General features: G+C 33.3%; 1 protein-coding gene across 1 annotated transcript in view; it reads right to left on the bottom strand.

The window, feature by feature from the left end:
• LOC150064635 (cadherin-10) overlaps window positions 1-21,278 on the bottom strand; it is a 142,454-nt gene that overhangs the window by 51,321 nt on the left and 69,855 nt on the right. The gene's annotated exons all lie outside the window — the stretch shown is intronic.

Below are 21,278 nucleotides of genomic sequence, written 5' to 3'. Positions count from 1 at the left end.
TGATCATTTTTACACATATCTGAGAAATGAATGACTAAAAAATTACAATAGACATTTTCTGAGTGAGTTGAAAGTATTGATATGCCTCACAAAACCTTGAGAATCATTTCCTCTAATGATTTATGTTTACATAAACCAATACTTAACAGGTTTGTTTATGCTGAAGGCTTCCTAATAGTTACAGAAATAAACCAGTGGACAAGTTCTTTAATTACCACCTCTGTACAAACCTTCTTTTGTGATTGTAAAATTGCCATTAATCCCATTTTCTCTTTACACTTATACTTTCTGATTTCTTCCATTACAACTCATTTGCTAAGACCACATATCAATTTTTCATCACTCTCACTTTATCATTTTATATTAGGCATGTATATTTGGATTAATTAAACATTTAATTAAATAAAATTATGTACATATACAAAGACAATCAATAGATCATATGCCCAAACTTTATAGCATCTACTCTCATATTTATAGTGTGCTATTTTATCACACAAGACATTAAGTTTTCTTTAAACATAGAAAAAATATTAGATTATTGTGACTTTAGTTCCTTAGTAACACCTGTTTTCCGGTGTGAAACATTTGTGCCACAAATCTTTAAGAAGAGTTTTATGTTAATATTGACCTTTTCTTTCCTTGAGGAAAGCCTATTAAAAATTCACAACCTGCTGTGTTCCTTGTAAATTCACAGGCAGATAAAGGACATGGCAGGATACATGACAACCAATGAAAATAGAACAACTGGCTCTGCACTGCACATTTAAAAGTCATTTTCCCATTGCTTAACTTTCTGGGCTCAGAGATGTTCAAATATGACTCATTGCTGAATTGACTTATATAGAGCAGCTTTAATATTTAAAACTAATCAATCCATGCAAATTAAAGAAATATATTAAACACAAATGATTGAATAAATTCCCGGTAATTTGAATTGTGGCGTGTTTCTGTTATTTTTTCATCACTTTTTATAAAGCATTCATTTTAAGATATTGCATAGAATAGTTTATAGGCAAAAAGGAATGACTTCTTTCATATTTTAAGTAGGAATTAAGGATCAAAGACTGTATATCTGGTAGCAGTACTGTTTTTTGAAACTTACTTGAGCATATTTAGTCTGTTAACAGCAGTTTCCTCATACTGGATTACTGTGTGTGTGTGTGTGTGTGTGTGTGTGTGTGTGTGTGTGTGTGTGTGTGCGCACGCATGTGCATGTGCACACTGAAACTCCAGAAGGGCCTGGACCCTGTCCTGAGGCTTTTGTGCTCAAAGCTAGAGCTAGCACTCTACCAGTTGATCCATATATCCTTATCCAGTTTTTTTTTTTTTTTTTTTGCTGGTTAATTGGATGTAAGAGTCTCACAGACTTTTCTGCCTGGGATGGCTTCAAGGCTCTGATCCTCAGATATCAGCCTCATGAGCAGTAAGGATTATAGACATGAGCTACCAGTACCCAGATGGATTACTTTTAAATAAAAGTGTATCTTACAATTCTGGAGGAAAGATCAAGATTAATGCCCTATGTTGAATGCTAGCCATCTTTGAAATTTTCCTCTGTCAATTTAGTCTGTCATTTTAATGACAGCTTCCCACAATGTCTAAGAGGATGGGCAAAATGTGCACAAGGTTTTTGTTCTAGTGAAATGTTAATGACCTCCAGTCCATTCTGCAGTAAAGTTTGCTCCTCTAATTATCTTCTGTATCTGATCTTTCCTGTCTCCAATCTTGCTGGTATTTTCTTCTTTGGACAACTCACCAAATCACCCATTTATCTCTGATGAAAACATACTAAGATTTTTTTCTCCTAATGCTTCTAAATTTCTCCTGCAAACCAAATGCACCTGAGATACATGGTTAGGAGGGGCAAAAAGAAATTCATTCTCAGCATTCATCTCAAGCATCAGTTATACTTTATGTCACTGTGACAAAACACCTGAAAGGAAAAAAAAATACAGGAAAATAATACCTGTCTCTGTGTCAGACCTTTCAGTTTATTATCTTGAGGAGGCATGTTAGAAAACTAATATGTATTTATGGCAACCAACAAATGAGACAAAGATAAGAATGACAAGATACATTCTCTGAACACTCTCCTACTCAGCTATATCCTCAGAAATAACCACACCTGCCGGGAGTTTGGCCTAGTGGTAGAGTGCTTGCCTAGTATGCCCAAAGACTTGGGTTTGATTCCTTGGTACCACATACTTAGAAAAAGTCAGAAGTGGTGCTGAGGCTCAAGTGGTAGAGCTCTAGCCTTGAGAAAAATCCAAGGACAGTCAGTCCTCAGGTCCTGAGCTGAAGCCCAGGACTGGCAAAAAAAAAAAAAAACACACACACACACACACACACACACACAGAAATAACCACACCTTTCAAAGTTCACAGCATTGCCAAAATTCTACTCAAATTTGGTGTTCCTCCAGAAACTTAGGTAAGAGATATTACTATTGGATTGTCCTTGCAAATACCCTCAAAGACACTCAAGTGTGTTTGCCTAATATCCTATCACTTCTCTGTTCAACTAAGCTAAGCACCAAGATCAATCTTCATAGACCTCTCAAAGACCACCTTCCCCTCATCCCAATATCATATGCTTGGAGGTCGGTAACTGGAAATATGGCATTTAGAGGGAAACAAATGTTTAGACCTCTTAACATTAGTTTCTTACCTCTCAAGTGAGTAATAAAATAAGGAACTCCAGATATATGTATAAAATAAACTGAGTTTAATTTGTTACTAAAACAATGAAAAAATATATTTTTATCCTTAATATTTTGGTAGAACAAAATTGAAAAAAATAATTCTTAAAAGTTAAAGAAAACTATTAACTGAAAAAAATGCTCATTGAATAAAAATCATTAGATGGTTTCTCTTGTGAGAAATCATCTCATTCAGAATATAGCACTGATACCATTTTTGTGGTGGATAATTATTGATATTTGGCTTCAATTCAAAAACAAAGAAAAGGCAGCCGAAAAGTCAGCATTATATATATAGTAACCAGACTAGTTTTTTGAAGATGAATCAATATCTATGATACGTACTATAAATGTTTAATTATTTATTTACTTTTTCATATTCATTAACCTAAAAGTATCAGAAGTTTTTGAAGAGTTCTTAACATACAGAAATAATTTCATGTTTTATCTTCATTGTTAAATAGAAATTTTCTATTTGTACAAAATAATCTGGACTATATGCATTGGTAGCGGACTTTAGTACGCTTAACTAGTCAGGAGACTGAGTTCTGAGGATTACCCAATCTTCCCCACTTGTCCGATCCTTTCATAGAATATCTTCCTTTGGTTTTAAAAACAAAATTATATTGTGTTGTATATGATCTCTATATTTTAAAATAATTTCCTTGTCTATCTCTTCTCCTCACTCCTCTTCTTATCTTCTCTCTTCTAATCTTTTCCCTATAGTCTTTTTAATCTTCAAACTTCAATATATCCTTGATTTTTTATAATGTAAAATATTTTGCTTTCCTAAGAAGCTCCCCTCCTCTCCTCATCTCCCTCCCCCTCTCTCTTTCTCTCTCTCTCATCCATCCATACTATGACTTGAATTTAGTTCATCTAGCTCCTTAGCTTACCTATTCCTAGATGGTAGAGTCTTTTGTGTGAACAACATCCTCAAACTCTTGTCCTCCTGAGTATATAAGCATTGCTGACATCCATCCATGGCATCTGACTGAAATACTTATATATATATATATATATATATATATATATGAATGTCTTAGAGCAATACTCACAAATCAGTATGTTGGAAATGAACTTTACAACTTGGGGGTTGGGGGACTAGGAGGGAGGAAAAGTGGGAGAAAATCATGGGAGAGGGTAACAAGGTTTGAGAAGAAATGTACTCACTACCTGAACACATGTAACTGTAACCCCTTTGTACATCACCCTGACAAGAAAAGATTTTTAAGAAAATCCTCAAAAGAAAGAAAAGAATGTATTTTTCCATTTTTTTGGAGGACATGATTGAACAGTTCAGAAGTTTGTTCATCTGTTTTTCATGGGCCTCCAGAAGCTAATATTCAATATAGTAAATAAAATTCCATTGTGTGTGAGTGTGTGTGTGTGTGTGTGTGTGTGTGTGTGCATGCACAGACAAGATTACCTGACACAACATTGACAATTTATCATTCACCCACACTTTGAAAATGAACTCATTCTAGACGCTAATTTGATTTTTCTCCTTTATTATAAACCTGGCTTTTGGTTAGTCACATATTGTTACAGTATCCCACTTTATTACCTGGTATATTACATAGATGTTTACTTATTTATTTGAAACAGGAGGGGAAGAATGAGGAGAGTGGGGGGAGGGAAATGGGGACAAAAACATAAGAAGGAATATCAATGTGTGAGAAGTAATGTACCCTCTATCTGGCAAATATAACTGTAATCCCTGTATACATTGAAATAAAAATATAAAAAAAAGAATTATAAACTATTCAAAGAGGACTGACAGTCATCTGGTCTTTCTGGCTGGGGTTTGCAAACAACTGCTAGTATTTTGCTGAACTAATATGTATGAACCCTCAGCACCACATACACAGAAAAAAAAAAAAGCTAGAAGTGGTTCTGTGGCTCAAGGGAGAGTTCTAGCATTTGAGAAAAGCCCAAGGACAGTGCTCAGGCTCTGAGTTCAAGCCCCACAACTGGCAAAAAAGACAGTCATGGCTATGCATATATTACCATCTAAAACTTTAAAGAACCTCATCTGTGAATGAATAAAATATAATTACTGACATATGAACTCAAGACGATTTCTTGACTAAATCTGACAACAAATCAGACTAAACTTGTCTAAAATCAAAGTGATATTCTAGGTTACACCCATCCTGAAAAATACTCTAGATATACTTCTACCACTAATAATTTGCAAGTCATTGCTTAGTAATTATTTGGAATTAAAATGACTTAATACACAGAAAATTACAATTCATAGAATCAAAATATTAATTCCCTGTAATAAAACATTTAATACAACTATTAAACATCATCCCACCAATTTCTATTCTGTATTTCTCTATTAGTTAACTGAGCCTAATTTCTTCTTTATGATGCCATGATATTGATTACATATGAACTTCAGCTTTATATGTTAACTTGTCATGCAGAATGTTTTACACACACACACACACACTTTTTTTTTAATTTTATTTTTTGCCAGTTGTTGGGTTTGAACTCAGGGCCTGAGCACTATCTTTGAACTTTTCTCAAGGCTAGAGCTCTACCCTTGAGCCATAGCATCACATCCATCTTTTATTTTTTTTTTTTTAATATGTATGTGCTGTCAAGGTATTGAATGGGGTCTTTGAGCATGCTAGGCAAGCACTCTATCACTAGGCCAAACTTCCACCCTCCCCCCACACTATTATTTTTTATCTTAAACCATATAGAAATATTTGATCTGATGACTATTTTCAATATTTTTCTTTAAAAATCACGACAGGAAAACATATTTAGCAGTATTCGTTTTCGTATTTACAATTTTTTTTTACAATTAATACAATTTACTTATTCATTAGTACCTTCAGTGATACAAAGCAGTTTCAAGTCAACATGTCAGTTTGTGAGAAAAGTGCATCTTGATTCATGCAACCTCTCTTGCCATGTTCGTCCTAGCCCCACCCACCCTTTCAAAGTTCCCTGCTTCCATATAAAACATGCACATTAAATACCATGACCATATTCGCCCTCTCTTCCTATCTCCATTCACTCATTCTTCTAGTTGATCTCACATTTCGTCTAATTCAATTCAATTAAAAAATTATAAACAGCAGTGCAGTAGTCAAATGAGGATGAGGATGAAGTTAGATGCTTCCCTTATATTATTCATATTATTTCTTTAACTAAGGCAAAGTTGACATTATTAAAAGTATATTTTATGTTATATTTACTTTCTTTACTTCAACTTATTGTGTTTTATTCACCTCTTATGTTTACTGCTCAGAGTTCAAGTTGAAATTTTCTATTTTATTATAAATTGGAAAAATTATAATTTTATTGCTATTAGGGAAATTATGGTGTTTCATATCCAGTTTTTTCCCCTTTAATTTAAATAATGCTTTTTCTTTCCCATTTTATCCCTTTCCATTCATGTTCATTTGTGTTCAGTAATAAAGAGCCAAGTGCAGCTGAAATGAAAAAAAAGAAGAGTGGGGCTCAATATATTTCCATATTATTTCATGCCTAATTTCACTTTTGATCCTTAGCCCCTTTTACATAAAAATAAAGACAACAAATCATTAAAATTCCATAGCCTAATTTTGCTTTTCATTTAATTTATTTGCTTTAATCCTTTAGTCATTAGTCAAGGGAAAAGAAAATGAGATGAGTTCATAGCACTAATTTCAAGGGAGTTGGAAAAACGAGGCCTGTGGTTACCAGTGAGTCTCCCTGTCTAACTGGAGAGCAGATAACTTTTCCTGCATCTGTACCTGCTGAGGAGCCAGTGAAGCCCTCCCTACTGTATTGTATAGTTAAGAACTAAAATCATCACTAAACAAAACAAGGTGAATTGAATTGGATAAAAGGGAAGTAATGAGGCAAAACAGTTCTCCTCCAGTAAGAAATAAATTTAATTTTAATCATTTTGAGAAATATTGCATCAATTGTAAATTATAATATGCCAGGTAACAAAGTCAAATAGTGTAACAATATAAGATTAACCAAAGGGCAACACAGAGAAGAGAAAGAAAAAAAAAAAACATAGTACATTAAGAACAGTCACTCATAATTAAGCTGTTTCCATGGAACAAAACTTTCAACCACCCTGGCATTTGAATATTTGAAACAAGACAAAAAGGTTTAAAAACACAATGTTTGGGCTGGGATGTAGCTCAGTGGCAAAGCTTTTGCCTAGCAAGTGCAACATCCTGGGTTCAATCCCCAATACCAAAAAAGAAAAGACAAAAATAAATAAATAAATAAATAAATTACCCCAAAATGTTTTTTTTTGTGTGTGTTTGACTGCCATAATTTTGTATACTATTAAGCAAAAGAAATAGGGAAAAGGAAAAGAATAAAATATATAGGTACCTGAAAATTGAAATAAAGTCAGTCTGTTTGTTCAAAAGATCATTTAATTGTTTAAAATCTGCAGGGCTTTCAGTAAGTGATGCTGTGAATGAAGGTGCTTTTCATAATGATTGTATATCATGTCTGAATATTAGGTTATACAGTAATTAAATACCTTTCTCTTACGCTTCATTATTACTAGCTGTACCCCAGACTCTGTTTTCCAAGACATTAATTAATTTATCTTTCTGCCACTTTTTTTTTGCCAGTTCTGGGGCTTGAACTCAGGGCCTGAGCACTATCCTTGGGCATTCCTCAAAGCTAGGGCTCTACCACTTGAGCCACAGCACCACTTTCGACTTTCTCTATATATGTGGTACTGAGGAATCGAACCCAGGTCTTTGTGCATGTGAGGCAAGTACTCATCCACTAGGCCAAACTCCCAGCCCAACATTAATTAATTTACATATTTCTTATTCTTATGACACCAATAGGCAATGGCATCATAACAAAAACAAATTCAAGAAATTAATAAAGTAATAGTTTTTATCACATGGAAAATGAAAAATTGTCAGCATCTCAGTAGAATAATTCAATTTAGATGACTGTACTTTAGAATATTCATATGTGAAAGATATGTGCATTCCCTTAAAGATAAATTCATCATTTCAGGAAATGAAATTGAATGAGTTTAGTTTTGTTTTTAAGTTTAAATCAAGGTATGGAAACATTAAAAACTGAAATCCAGACAACTAAAAAGAAATGTGTGGATACATGTATGTATATATGCATGAAGGTATGTATATATATACATATATATGTGTGTATCCATATATGTATGCATATATATACATATAAAGAAAAAATTCTATTCAGAGTTTGTGTTAGTTTGTTTCAACTAAATAGAGGTCTATGATATACTCCAGAATTAGATTACTAAACATTCAACATCATGAAATCTCAGTTATTTATTTTGCAACACAAACTACCTTTACAACTTTAAAAAATTATTAATTATGAAAAACTGTGGTAAGGGAGAGATGAAAGAAAATTACTAAAGGGCTTATATTGGACAAAGATGTATTTTGTTCACAAACTTACATGTTGAGTTGAAATTCCTTTGCACAACCAATTAAACATAATGAAAGCAATTTAATTTCTTTAGGATCCAAATCAATTTCATTCAGCCTGCTTATTATTGTATTTTGTACTTTTAATGGGTTCCAGAATTGTGTCTTTAAAAGTAAATGTTGTCTTGAGGTGGATAGGGTGGAATGGTTTTCCAGTTTGAATTACTAATGCCGTGAGACAACAGTGTCCTTGCTTTTTTACTGGATTATAATTCATCTCTGATATTATTTATTTATGTAGAACATCTTATCAAGATACTTTGTGGCACAAAAATTATCTTGGATACATTGTAGTCCATTCTTTGAACAGTTTTTTTTTTTTTTTTCTGGCATTAGATGGGCAGTTTCTTTCTACATTGTTCATATCCTATTTCATGGTGTCATCCTCTCAAAAGATGCTTGATTTATCCTGTTAAAAAGTAATATCTGGGGCCAGGAGTTTGGCCTAGTGTCTACCACATGCTTACCTAGCATACACGAAGACCCAGGTTCGACTCCTTGGTACCACATACATAGAAAAAAAGCCAGAAGTGGTGCCAGAAGAGGCTCAAGTGGTAGAGCTCTAGCCTTGAGAAAGTCCAAGGACAGTGTTCAGGTCCTGAGCTCAAGCCCAGGACTGGCAAAAAAATAAAAATACAAAAACAATACCTGAAAACAAATATAAACCACTAAATGCTATCATAACTATTAGTTCTGTTGCCAGAACTAAAAAAATATGTAGCTAAACAGGTTAAATATATTAAAATCCAAATTCATACAAATATCTTTACATGCTTTCATGTTTTAATATACAAAAGGGAATCTGGGAGGTTGGTCTTTATTTTCCTTCTACATTTAAAACTTCCTTCAAAGAGAATAAGAATATTTGTTAAAATTACCCTCGTCTCTCACCTTGATAGTCAGTATAGATCAAGTATCATACTGGAAGACCAAAAACTGCAAATTCTTTAAGACAATATAGGAAAAGTAATAGATCTCATTCATATGAAAAGGAATTTCTTGAATATAATCACTTCAGTAAATGGGAGTGAGGACTGAAATCTACATAGCAAAGGATTTAGTCAGTCACTATTGTTATGGAGATTTGAGCTGAGGAACACAGTAGCTAGTTCCCAAAACATGATTTATAGATTCAATAAAATCCAAATAAAGTTCCATTACATTTCCAATATATTTTTGTTAAAGTTCAAAATTTTTATGAAAATACAAATGATATAAAATTACAGTGAAAAATATCTTGAGGGTAAAATCACATTCAGTAAGTGAAAACTTACTTTGGAGTTATTGCAATGAAGATAATGTATTGTGATATTAACATAACTACACACACACACACACACACACACACACACACACACACACACACACAAAGCAATGGTGGAGAAAAAAAGTCATTCATAATTAGAGCACAAACAACATGTTTGATTTGCTTCCGAAAAAGGAATAACAATTTCGAATGAAGAGTAGGACATATTCTCATAGTAATGCTAAGACTGGTTCTCTATATAATAAAAAAAAAATCAGCTTGTACATTGCATGTTATACAAAATTAACTCACGTTCCAGGAAAATGTTAAACTGCAAATTCCTGCAAGCAAATAATGGAAAAGAAAAGCCTCCTAATACTAAGGTAGTTAAAAAAAATTCAAACAAGCTACCCTCATCCAAAAAAAGAGAAAATATAAAGTGCATTTGATTGAGCTGAAAATATTGTTTCCCAACATAAAGAAAACAAACAGGCTAGCAAAAGATTGACAGAAAATCAATTTTCAATAACGGAATCTGATACAGACCATACATGCAAATATACAAACTCCTACATTTCAAAGAAAGGCAAATGACTCCTACATCAGTGTGAGTTGTAGGAGGCAACTTGGAAGAGTTCCAAACGTGGGGAAAAGCTAAAAAAACAGAGAACACAGGACAGTGATAACACATTCAAGTGGAAAGAAAGACTACTGGTGAATTCTCATAGCTGGGCAACAGGGAATCCAGACAATGCTAAGAATTACAGTATGTTGGAAGTGAACTTTATAAACTGGGAGGAGAGTTGGAGGAGGAAAGTGGGAGAAAAACACGGGAAGGGGTAACAATGTTTAAGAAATAATGAACTCACTATCCTATGAATATAACTATATCCCCTCCATACATCACCCTGACAAAATAAAATAAATTTATTAAAAAGAATTACAACTCGATTTTGGAAATTTATGGTATATTATATGTTCTGTAAGGTACATTATAAAAACAAAAAGTAATAATTATATTTGTAATTAATAAATAGTAACATCATATCATCACATCAAAAACATAAAAACCTAGCATTTATTTTATTTACTGGCTTCTGATCATTTGAATCAGAACACAGGAATATAATTTTCATGTACCTATCTCTTACTGACATTCTAGACAAATTTTACTTCATTTTTGCATATGTAAAAGGTATTCTAGGTCATTGACTTTTTTCTTATTTCTAGTTTTGTCTTTCTACTTGGGCTTTGCCCTTTGCAACTATTCTACTATATCTGCTTTCCATGGGCATGTGTTCCTCAAACTTATGGTCCAATTGTAATACCAATTGAAGTAGAGATCACTTTCCTATTACTGGCTTCTCCTGATGTACTATTGCTTGTCTTGCCTCTAGGATTCACTTTATTACCTTTTTTTATGTTTGTAGATAAGCATATATATGAACTTATCATCCGTTTTTCAGCAACATGGCGTAAGTTGACTAAAATGCTGTAAGGTTAAACCTTCTTATAGCTTTCTATTTTAAAAGTATTTCCTAGGCAAAATACCTGATTCAAACACTGAGGGAAGAAGTATACCAAATGATGCAAAGCATGCACATACGTACATAATTGTAAATTACATAAATAGAATATGACATTTTTGCACTTATTCCTTGAGGTGTTGGAAAATGAGGATTTGTTTAGACTATTTGTTCTGCATAAGGAGCAGGAACCTAAGAGTACAGGTTAGGAGAGTTGTTAGGAGTGGAAAACAGATTTCAAAGTTGTCACCTTCAGTAATTAGGGATATTGAAGTGATATGCCAGCACCATGACACAGAACGTTGGCAATGGACTCCATCTTGCCCTCAAAGCCTACAGCTACAGTGTTCCAGATGTATGTGTGCAGTCTATGTGGAAATCAGAAATATGCTAAATGAGATTTTTTGACAAGGTGTTTGATGCTTATATGCTAATATTATGAAAGCAATCAAAATGAATGGAATCTGTACAAGTTCTAGAAGCTAGATGAGCCCATGGCATGAAGACAAAAGACAAATACGATGTTTGCTTTAGGAATGAATGTCCTTATATAGTCTGCTCCCTCAGATTACAGAAATTGTATCACTTTGGGGACAGAAAGGTTATGGGAAGGTAGAGTGCAACATGTAATCTGCAAGGCTTAATTAATAAAGTGTACATGTTGGTCCATTATGTGTTACACATGCCTTATGGGAATTTCATTGTTCACTTTAGAGGACAGTGTGTGGGGGGCAGGACTGGGGAGTTAGAGAATTTCTCAGTTAGTCTTAGGTGCCATTACAACTAAGACTAAAACTATTACAGAGTTGATCATGTTTAAAAGTCTCTTTGAGATTATTTTCTGTGCTATTATGTGTTTGTCAACTAAAAATTAATAAAATTTCAGAATGTAGTTTACAGCACTACAAGACAAAAGGAGATTTTTAAGTAACCTCTAGTCAATAAGGGAAATAAGCCAATAGCTGAAATTGTACTACAATTCAGGGGGATATTATCAGCATGTTTAGTAAATCCTGTCCAACTTTCATGGAGGCAACAAATCCATGTCACATCATTTCTTTAACAGATTTTAAAAAATGGGGTAATACTGCCTAAAAGCCAATTTTATGCAATCAATATAAATTAATGCATAAATCTAAATAAAACAGCAAAAGGAAAAAGAATGGTGGATATACAAAATAGATGCATTTTCCTTATAAAATCAAATATTTTAATATGTGAGAAAAATAGAATAAAACAATAAAATGATATAATCAATGTGGATCTTGTCTATATAATTTAACAATTAAAATTCAAATATAAAATCTAAAGCAATCTCTCAGATTAATGCATTAAAAAGGAAATCAACAATCCAATAGATCATGCATGTATTTGGAAATGTATCACCTTTACTGACTAGTACAAATAGTAAGGAACTAAGAATAAATAGTAATCATTTATCCTGATATAAAAGTTTATTTATTTATTTTTAAACTTTTTTCTTTGGGGGGGCGGTCATGGGGCTTGAACTCTGAGCCTGGGTGCTGTCCCTGAGCTCTTCAGGTCAAGGCTACCACCTACCTATGAAGTACAGCCCCACATCCCTTTTCTTTTCTTTTGTTCTTGTTTTTCTTTCTTCTTTTTATTAAAGAATTTATTAACATTGATTTTTACATCATATTTCAAATGACATGTTTAACAAACAAGTATTCAAGAAGGGAATCTCTATGTACAATCACTGGCACTTAGATTTTAGAACATAATTAAAATTAGGATGAGGGTTTGCATGTCATAGATACATATTAATTGATGTAATAAAACATGTCTATAAATGTTTTAAAACAATTTTAAGCTCACAATAGTAACACGTTAAACTTTTCTTTGAAACCAATATCTCCTTGTTTCTGTTTTTCTTTTCTTTTTGCTTTGTTCATTTTTCTGTCTTTTGGAGGGAAAGGGACAGGGAAATGATGAAACAAAGGAACAAATAAAGCAGGGGTACTCAATAGAAAGAATGGGGAAAATGAACTATAAAACGTGTGTGTGGAAACACTGAGAGACATCAAGAGAAGGTACGACATTGTTCCAAGATAATGCACTTTTTATCTGATTTATGTAACTATAACCCTTCTGTGAATCACCTTTATAATAATTTTAAAAAGCATGAAGGAAAACAAATTGTCTGTTATCCCCGTAATATATTTTGCTCAATATTGAGTGGGTATTTTATCAATGATGAAAACCTAAAGAGACATTCTTATCTCCTGATTACTTTAACATTGTCCCCTGCCAAATGCCACTTCGTTGCATATATTTGTTCATCTCTAGTTAGACACACTCCAGTTTGCCCCATGTGCTTTCTCCTGTTTCTTCATTTCCTTTTAACTGTGTTACACATTAAGAAATGTTTACCTCAAGATGAGGGGTTGGGGTGTGGGGAGGGAAATGGGGACCAAGACACAAGAAAAGGTATCAATGTATGTGAAGTGATGTATGGCCTATCTGTCGAATACAATGTAACCCTTCTATTAATTACAATAAAAATATATGAAAAAGGAAATGTTTCTCTACCTATCACTGAAATTAGAACCATGACATCTGACAACTCTACAACTAACCAGAAAACTCAAAATTCTCCTTTTACTTTAGGAAAACCTGATCCTTTACAATAACTAAAACATTTCTTATCCATCTTCTAAGAAACAGCTAGCTCTCAGATTTAGTTACATTGAATTGATTTTTTTTTTATTTTGGTTAGACTTTTTATTGCTTTTCTCCCATGCATTTACAATTAATACCAATTCATATCAAAACAATTAATATTAGTTACCTTTGAAAAAGAAACATACTTTCTTTTCTTGGATTTCATTCCCTTCATGAATACTAATTCTAAACCTTAAATACTATTTATGCTGACAATTCCTATTAGGATTCAGATTAGAACTCAAGTCCCATTGTGTAACTAATCTGAAACTAAAATCTTCTCCATTTCCTCCCGTTTCAGTATTCCAAATGAAAACAAATCTATATTTCCTGTTACTCTGACTAGAATCCTTGAAGTCATGTATAACATCCAATAATACTTTGTATGTAATATATGAGGAATTTATTTATTTTCTGTTTGTTTTAAAGCCTGGAGCCAGCCTGAGAATTTCAAAATATAAGGATATTCTCAATCTTTTAGTAATAATTCTGGAATCTGTTATTCCACTGAATTTAGAGGCAAAGTTAGAATGTTCTCTCTCTCTCCCTCTTTCTCTTTCTCTCTCTCTCTCTCTCTCTCTCTCTCTCTCTCTCTCTCTCTCTCTCTCTCTCTCTCACACACACACACACACACACACACACACACACCACATTGAATTTGTTGTTGTTTTAAGGTAAAGAAACAGTAAATAAAATGATACAAATCAATTTTCTCATATTTCTGGAAGCCAGGTGTTATTAAACAGCTTTAAGGGAATCTTCTTCTTTAATTTTTCCAGCTATCTGAAGACCTGCAGGCCTGTCTTCATACCTTGGCATCTGGCTGCTTTACACATCATCTGAATGCATGCCTCCAGCCCCTGGATCATCTGTTAGATCTGGTTTTTTCTAAGTTTGACTGACTTCACTGTTTTAGTGGCCCTTGAGATTACAGAAAGACTGTCTGTATAATCCAAAACAATCCTTTACATCAAGTCTTAATTTAATCACATCTACATAATCTAAATGGTCATTTAAATGGTTTTATTCAAAAAACTACAGATTACACCATAGACATCTCTGAGAACCATTGTTTTGTCTATGACACCACACATATTTCCCCACAGCCCCCTTCTTGTTCCCTTTGCTCCAGAAACAAGAAAACCCTTCCCTGAAATGTTTATCATATACAGAAGACACACCACTGAACTTCCAGAAAATCAGTGTATTTAGGCTAACATCAGGCCAAACATAATATTACATTCTAACAGGTCAGTTTTCTGTAATGCTGTAATTATAATTCTGAACAAGGATTTAATGTTTGAATTTAAATTTCTAAATGTAATACTTTGATGTAGTACATGCACGCACACACACACACACACACACACACACACAGAGTTAAGTATGAAGTAAGAAAAAACTTTTTTTTGAGGGTTGAATTTATAATTTACATATGGCTCCCTATTGGCTCTTATTCTGGTTTCTGTTATGAGATAGAGCTCTTAGGAGAGACATAATTTCTCAAGGGATATTTTTACTCCTTTCCTCAATTATAGTTTTTGCACCAGAAAATTTACATGCTCTCCTTTTTCACTTTTTAATTATTTTAATAATTTATTATTAGTTCAAAATAGCAGGTTCTAAGATGCATAGCAACACAATAACAACAGAAATAATGATAGTAAATGTAAGAGTAAATATGTTGGATGTAGAAATTTCTAGTGAGAGTAATTTACTTACAAAAAAATTAATTTAATATCTTTTATTCATGCTTTTATTTGAGTTAACTTGAATTTGAATACTTGAACATATGACAAAAATTGACAAAAAGACATAAATAACATACCACTTCCTTCTTTTTCTTTTGTTTGGTCATTGGATTGGAACTCATGTCTTGGGCCCTATCACTGAGCTCTTTTTGCTCTACCACTTTGAGCCATGACACTGCTTTCAATTTTCTGCTGGTAAATTGGACATGAGCATCTCATGAACTTTCCTGCCCAGTCTGGCTTTGAACCATGATCCTCATATCTCAGTCTCTTGAGTAGCTAGGATTACCCCCGTCATGGGGCTTGAACTCTGGGCCTGAGCACGGTCCCTGAGCAGTTCAGTTCAAGGCTACCGCCCTACCGTGGAGCCTCAGCATTACTTCCAATTTTCGAATGGTTAATTGGAGATAAGAGTCTTTAGTGCTGGGACTGGCTTTGAACCTCGATCCTCAGGTCTCAGCCTCCTGAGTAGCTAGGATTACAGACGTGAGCCACTGCTATTGGCGACAAGAACCTATTATTCAAGAATTGGTAATATAAACACAACTTCATAGACATAAAAATGCATTACACTATAGACATAATGTTTTATTAGATAGATTAATATAAAAATGCATTACACTATAGACATAATGTTTTATTACATAGATTAATATGTATCTATGACATGCAAACCCTCAGCCTAATTTTAATTATGTTCTAAAATCTAAGTGCCAGTGATTGTATATAGAGATTACCTTCTTGAATATTTGTTTAACACATCATTTGAAATATGTTGTAAACATTAGTTAATAAATTCTTTAATTAAAAACAAGAATTTCTGAGAGGAAATTCCTAAAGAATTGTAGAAATTCTCTGCAATAATTTCTTTATCAGAAGTTTCTCTCAAAATAAAACTTCCAAAAATAACCAGGTAAATAATAAATCAAAATATATTCTCCATCCACTCTTTAACATTTAGGAGTATATGGAGGGAGTTGGTATTTCACTGGAATATTAACTCACAGCCTGACTGCTATCCCTTAGCTGATTCACTCAAGGTTGACATTGTGCCACTCAAGTCACAGTTCCAGTCCCTGCATTTTTGCTAATTGGAGATTAAAGTTTCAAGATGTTGTTGGCCAAGCTGGCTTTGAACTAAGATCCTCAGATCTGAGTCTCCTAAGTAGCCATGATTACAGACATGAGCCACCAACACCAGGCTTTCATTATTACATTTAATTGTTTTTTTTTTTCATTTTTCAGTTGTTATCAAACTACAGCAGAACTGCAACATGAGGATATCAGGTATTCAGCCATTGGCTATTCTGTTGTGTTTGAGGTCTCTGCTGCATCTTATATAATATATTTCTATTATATTATCATTAGTTATTATTTTTCCACTTTAAAGCCAAGTAATTTATGTCTGTTGTATACTTATTATCACAGTAAGACCTACACAGTCTTCTTGATAATCATTCTTAGAGGTGTTTGGAGAACACAGGTTTACAAAGAATGAGTTTAGAACCATTGTATGCTTACGTCAGGGGAGTAATGATTGATTTTATATAGAGTACTAAGCTTAGTAAAACAAATCCTGCTGGAATTTCTGATGGAAAGAAGTATGATGACAATTGAGAAAAGCTCATAAGAAACAATTTAAGAATAGTGAACTGCTTACTAACGGGGAAATTTAAAACCTGTGGCAAACTAAGGTCATGTAGGGCAAAGCTTCTCCATCGTACTTTATTGAACTTCAGAGAAGCCTATCCTGAGGAAATATCTCTTATGTCTTGGAAGGTATAGAGGAATCTCTTTCAGAATTACTAGAAGCAAGGAGCACACTGGAAGAAAAAAAAGTCACTTATTTTCTCTCATATACCAATAATAGACATAAAATAAACATATATAAATATATGCAAAGTTCAGAGACCCTGGTGAAACCCCATTGACTAATTAACTGTATATAATAAAAAGACATTTGAAAATTGAAAGATATCTGAAAAGGAAATTTTAGCAGTGGGAAGAAAAGGAGAAAACAAAGAATAAGTATTGTCATAAGAATCTTACATACAGGGGCAAAAAGGGAGCAAGGAAAATGGCTGAGACTGCCTGGGGAAGAGAAAATTGGGAGAATGGAAAGGAATGAAGGTGTTGATAGTATCAAGATGCACTATATCTATAAATAGACATGTAGAAATGTAACTACCTTATACAACTATTTTATGCTTTAAAAAATTAAACAAAATAGAACAGAAGAAAAAAGAACTCCAGGAGCAGAGGAATGTCCTGTGAGTGCTAAAAATATCACACAGAACAATTTCTCATCTAGGGTATTAGAGCTAGTGATAATTAAGAAAATGTAACATGGAAACAAGAGTTTTATCTCATGTGATTGTTTTTCTAATGTACTGTTATTTCTCTTCTCCTTTGTTGCCCATTGGTAAATCTCATATTGTTACTGTATCCAACTTTGTTACCTGGTATATTGTATCTACGTTTGTTTATCTGAAATAGGAAAGAGAAGGAAACAAGATGATTGGGAGGGGAGAGGGAGGGGAATGAGGAAAAATATGAGAAGGGGTATCAATATGTGAGAAATAATGCACCAACTATCTGGCAAATGTAACTGTAACCCCTCTGTACATTACCTGGACAATAAAAACTAAAAAAGAAAAAAAGAAAATGTAGACAAATAAAATAAGAAATAGAGTTGTAATAAATTGTCAAAAACAAATTTTGCTGGATGTCTTTAAGTTGGTAATTCTTTATGATCCAGAGATCTTAGCAAAAAAATACACACACACACATATATATATATATACATATATATTAAAATTTTGCTAGTGTTCTCTCATTCTGTCTCCCTTCCTGTTTCTATTATCTGTCTTCTGTTTCTTATTATAATAATATTTAATGCTATTTTTACATTTATAATATTTTAAAATGTATATATAAACTAGCCTAATCATCCTCTTGAATTTGGAAATGAGGTCAAAGAGGGTAGTTTACTATTGAAAAACAATATCAGCTGGGAGCAGTGGATCACGCCTGTAATTCTAGCTATTCAGGAGACTGAGATCTAAGGATAAAGGTTCAAAGACAAGCAGGGCATAAAAGGACCTGAGACTCTTATCTTAACTTCTAGAAAATGGTAGGTGGGGCTTAGCTCCAGGGTAGGGTGGTAGCCTTGAGTTGAAGAGCTCAGGGACAGTGCCCAGGCTGAGTTCAAGCCCCATGACCTACATATGCATATATGGTCTTTTATAACTGCTTGAATGCTACTACTGTTTCCTTCAAATTTTCTACCATTTCTAATGAGATTTTATATGAGAAATTATATGCTTTCATTTGTTTACTTGCTTGGCCAAATGATAATTTTTCCCCTTGCTATACATGCATGTAAATTTTACCCTTTTTCTTACAGCCTCATATACTGGAATGTGACTCACCCTATGTTTTCTATTCTGAACTTCCAAACATACTCATTATAGTAAGATGTCTGTCACTGACTTTTCATATGCCCATGAAAGGAAGACATAAACCTGCTTTAAATCAACCTAGAGAAACTGACACTTAGAACAAGTGTCACACTGTCTGTATCCATCAGGAAGTAAAATTAAAAAAAGTGATTTCTTAAATTTAGAAGTAGTGTAATGTAAATAAAGTCTTTATTGATTGTTTTAAAGAGAATGTTACTAGATTTTAGGGTTTTTATCCTTCATGAAAGAATGGCCTAGTGGTAAAGTGCTTGCCTAGCATGCAGGAACCCCCGGGTTCAATTCCTCAGTACCACATACACAGAAAAAAAGATGGAAGAAATGCTGTGGCTCAAGTGGCAGAGCACTAGCTAGCCTTGAGCAAAAAGTGTCCAAGGACAATGCCAAGGCCCTGAGTTCAGTTCATGCCCCATAAATTGCAAAATAAACAAACAAATAAAGAAATATAATTTAACATCACCTTACCTTTATTTAATATATATTTACTAATGTTTTTTTTTATGTTTAACTCTGATTTTAGCACACATGAGTATATATGTGTGTGTGTGTGTGTGTGTGAGTGTGTGTATGTATGTGTCTGTGTGTGCATGTATACAGGGTTTTAAATTGCAGAAGAAATGAATGTAATAAAGACAATAAGTAATAAATGCACTGTAGACAAAAAATAGTTCCATATATTCCCTAGGTCTTTTTTTTTTTTTTTTTTTTTGCCAGTCCTGGGCTTGAGCTCAGGTTCTGAGAACTGTCCTTGGACTTTCTCAAGGCTAGAGCTCTACCACTTGAGCCTCAACACCACTTCCGGCTTTTTTCTCTATGTATGTGGTACCGAGGAATTGAACCCGGGTCTTCATGCATGGTAGGCAAGCACTTTAACCACTAGGCCAAACTCCTGGCCCCTCCCTAGGTCTTATACAGAAGTAGATAGATACATAGACAGATAGATAGATAGATAGATAGATAGATAGAAAGAATCATATAATATTTTATAGAATATAAGCACTACAACAGACTTAAAATGTTGCCAAAGGACTAGGAATATGGCTTAGTGGAAGACTAAGACTAGCATGCATGAATCCCTGGGTTCAATTCCTCAGTATGATACAAATAGGAAAAGCTAGAAGTGGCAGAGTGTTACCTTGAGTAAAACAATGCCCAGGCCCTGAGTTCAAACTCACAAACTGGTAAAATCAAACAAAAAACATGGCCAAAAACTTCAGACTAGATACTCTGAGAGTTACTACCTTTACTCAATGTGCATTGAGATTGTAGTTTAGCATAAATTGTGTAAGAACCCAGTAATCACATTCCATAAAGTGATCATTAAATGTTTTTCACATTTCTTTTCATATAGAAGATTAGGGAGGATTAAATTTGACCTCCATGGTATTGATATACATATATCATGACTACTAAGTTTCATTATTTCCAGATTTAAAATTCTATATTAGTTTTCACTGCAAAAGAGCCAAATAGAACCAGATGGCTGAGGGAAATTTAGTTCACAGTGACTAAAGTTAATTTATTTAGTTAAGTTGTGTCTAAACTTTCTTCTAAAATCTACAGACAATAGGAGGTAGGTGGCAGAATGAATGATTTCAATGTATTAGTTTCTCTAGGAACTGAAAAACCAAAAAGAAAATGAGTAACATCTTGATTACCACAACAATGTATATCACATAATATTAAATCAACTTTTTCCAACTTTTATTAAATGTTTATAAAGATTAGGTGAAAGTAAACTGATGCATGGATAGAACCAAATAAAAACATAGTTTTGATGATTCAGATTGTATTATATTTTTTCACAATTGGTTTCATAACCTTATATCTTTCTATTATAGGACCCATAAACTTTACCTCCTCATTGGTCTTGAGAATTCAATCAATAAGACTTGTGATAAGTCTTCTATGTCTGGCTGCATGCTAAGATCACTTCTGCTGTTTCTTCTTTCTTTTCACCCTAGTCAGCAGGACACTTCACCTTTGTGGCAATTTTTTCCATATTACCAGGTACTTACAAAAGACTGAAATAATTAGAATATATCAAGACTTATCAAAATGTTTCAATAAAAATATAGTCTCTCAGAAAGTGTTTTCCTTAAAAGAAAGATCATAGTATGCATTTAATAGAGGAAAAGCTCTTTGCTTTCCAGTTCATACTCCAACAAGCAAATTGTTTTTATCTGCTAGAACCTTTATACAGTTTTCATCTCTGTAAGTGACTTAAAAATCTAAAATAAATTCATATATAAAAGCAATATATATACTTTTTGAGCATTTTGTAGAATATTAAAAATCTCTGATAATGCCTTTTTTTCTTAATTGATGTCAATGCCAGTGGAATATAAGCATGTTTTTATGTATGCACGTATATGTGTATGAATAGAATTTGGTCTTCTAAATAACTGTAGCTCTAGTCCATAG

The sequence above is a fragment of the Megascapheus bottae genome, chromosome 4 (genome assembly GCF_031878675.1).
Source record: "Megascapheus bottae isolate mThoBot1 chromosome 4, mThoBot2.hap1, whole genome shotgun sequence".
Lineage (NCBI taxonomy): Eukaryota > Metazoa > Chordata > Mammalia > Rodentia > Geomyidae > Megascapheus > Megascapheus bottae.
This window is presented reverse-complemented; position numbering and strand designations above follow the sequence as displayed.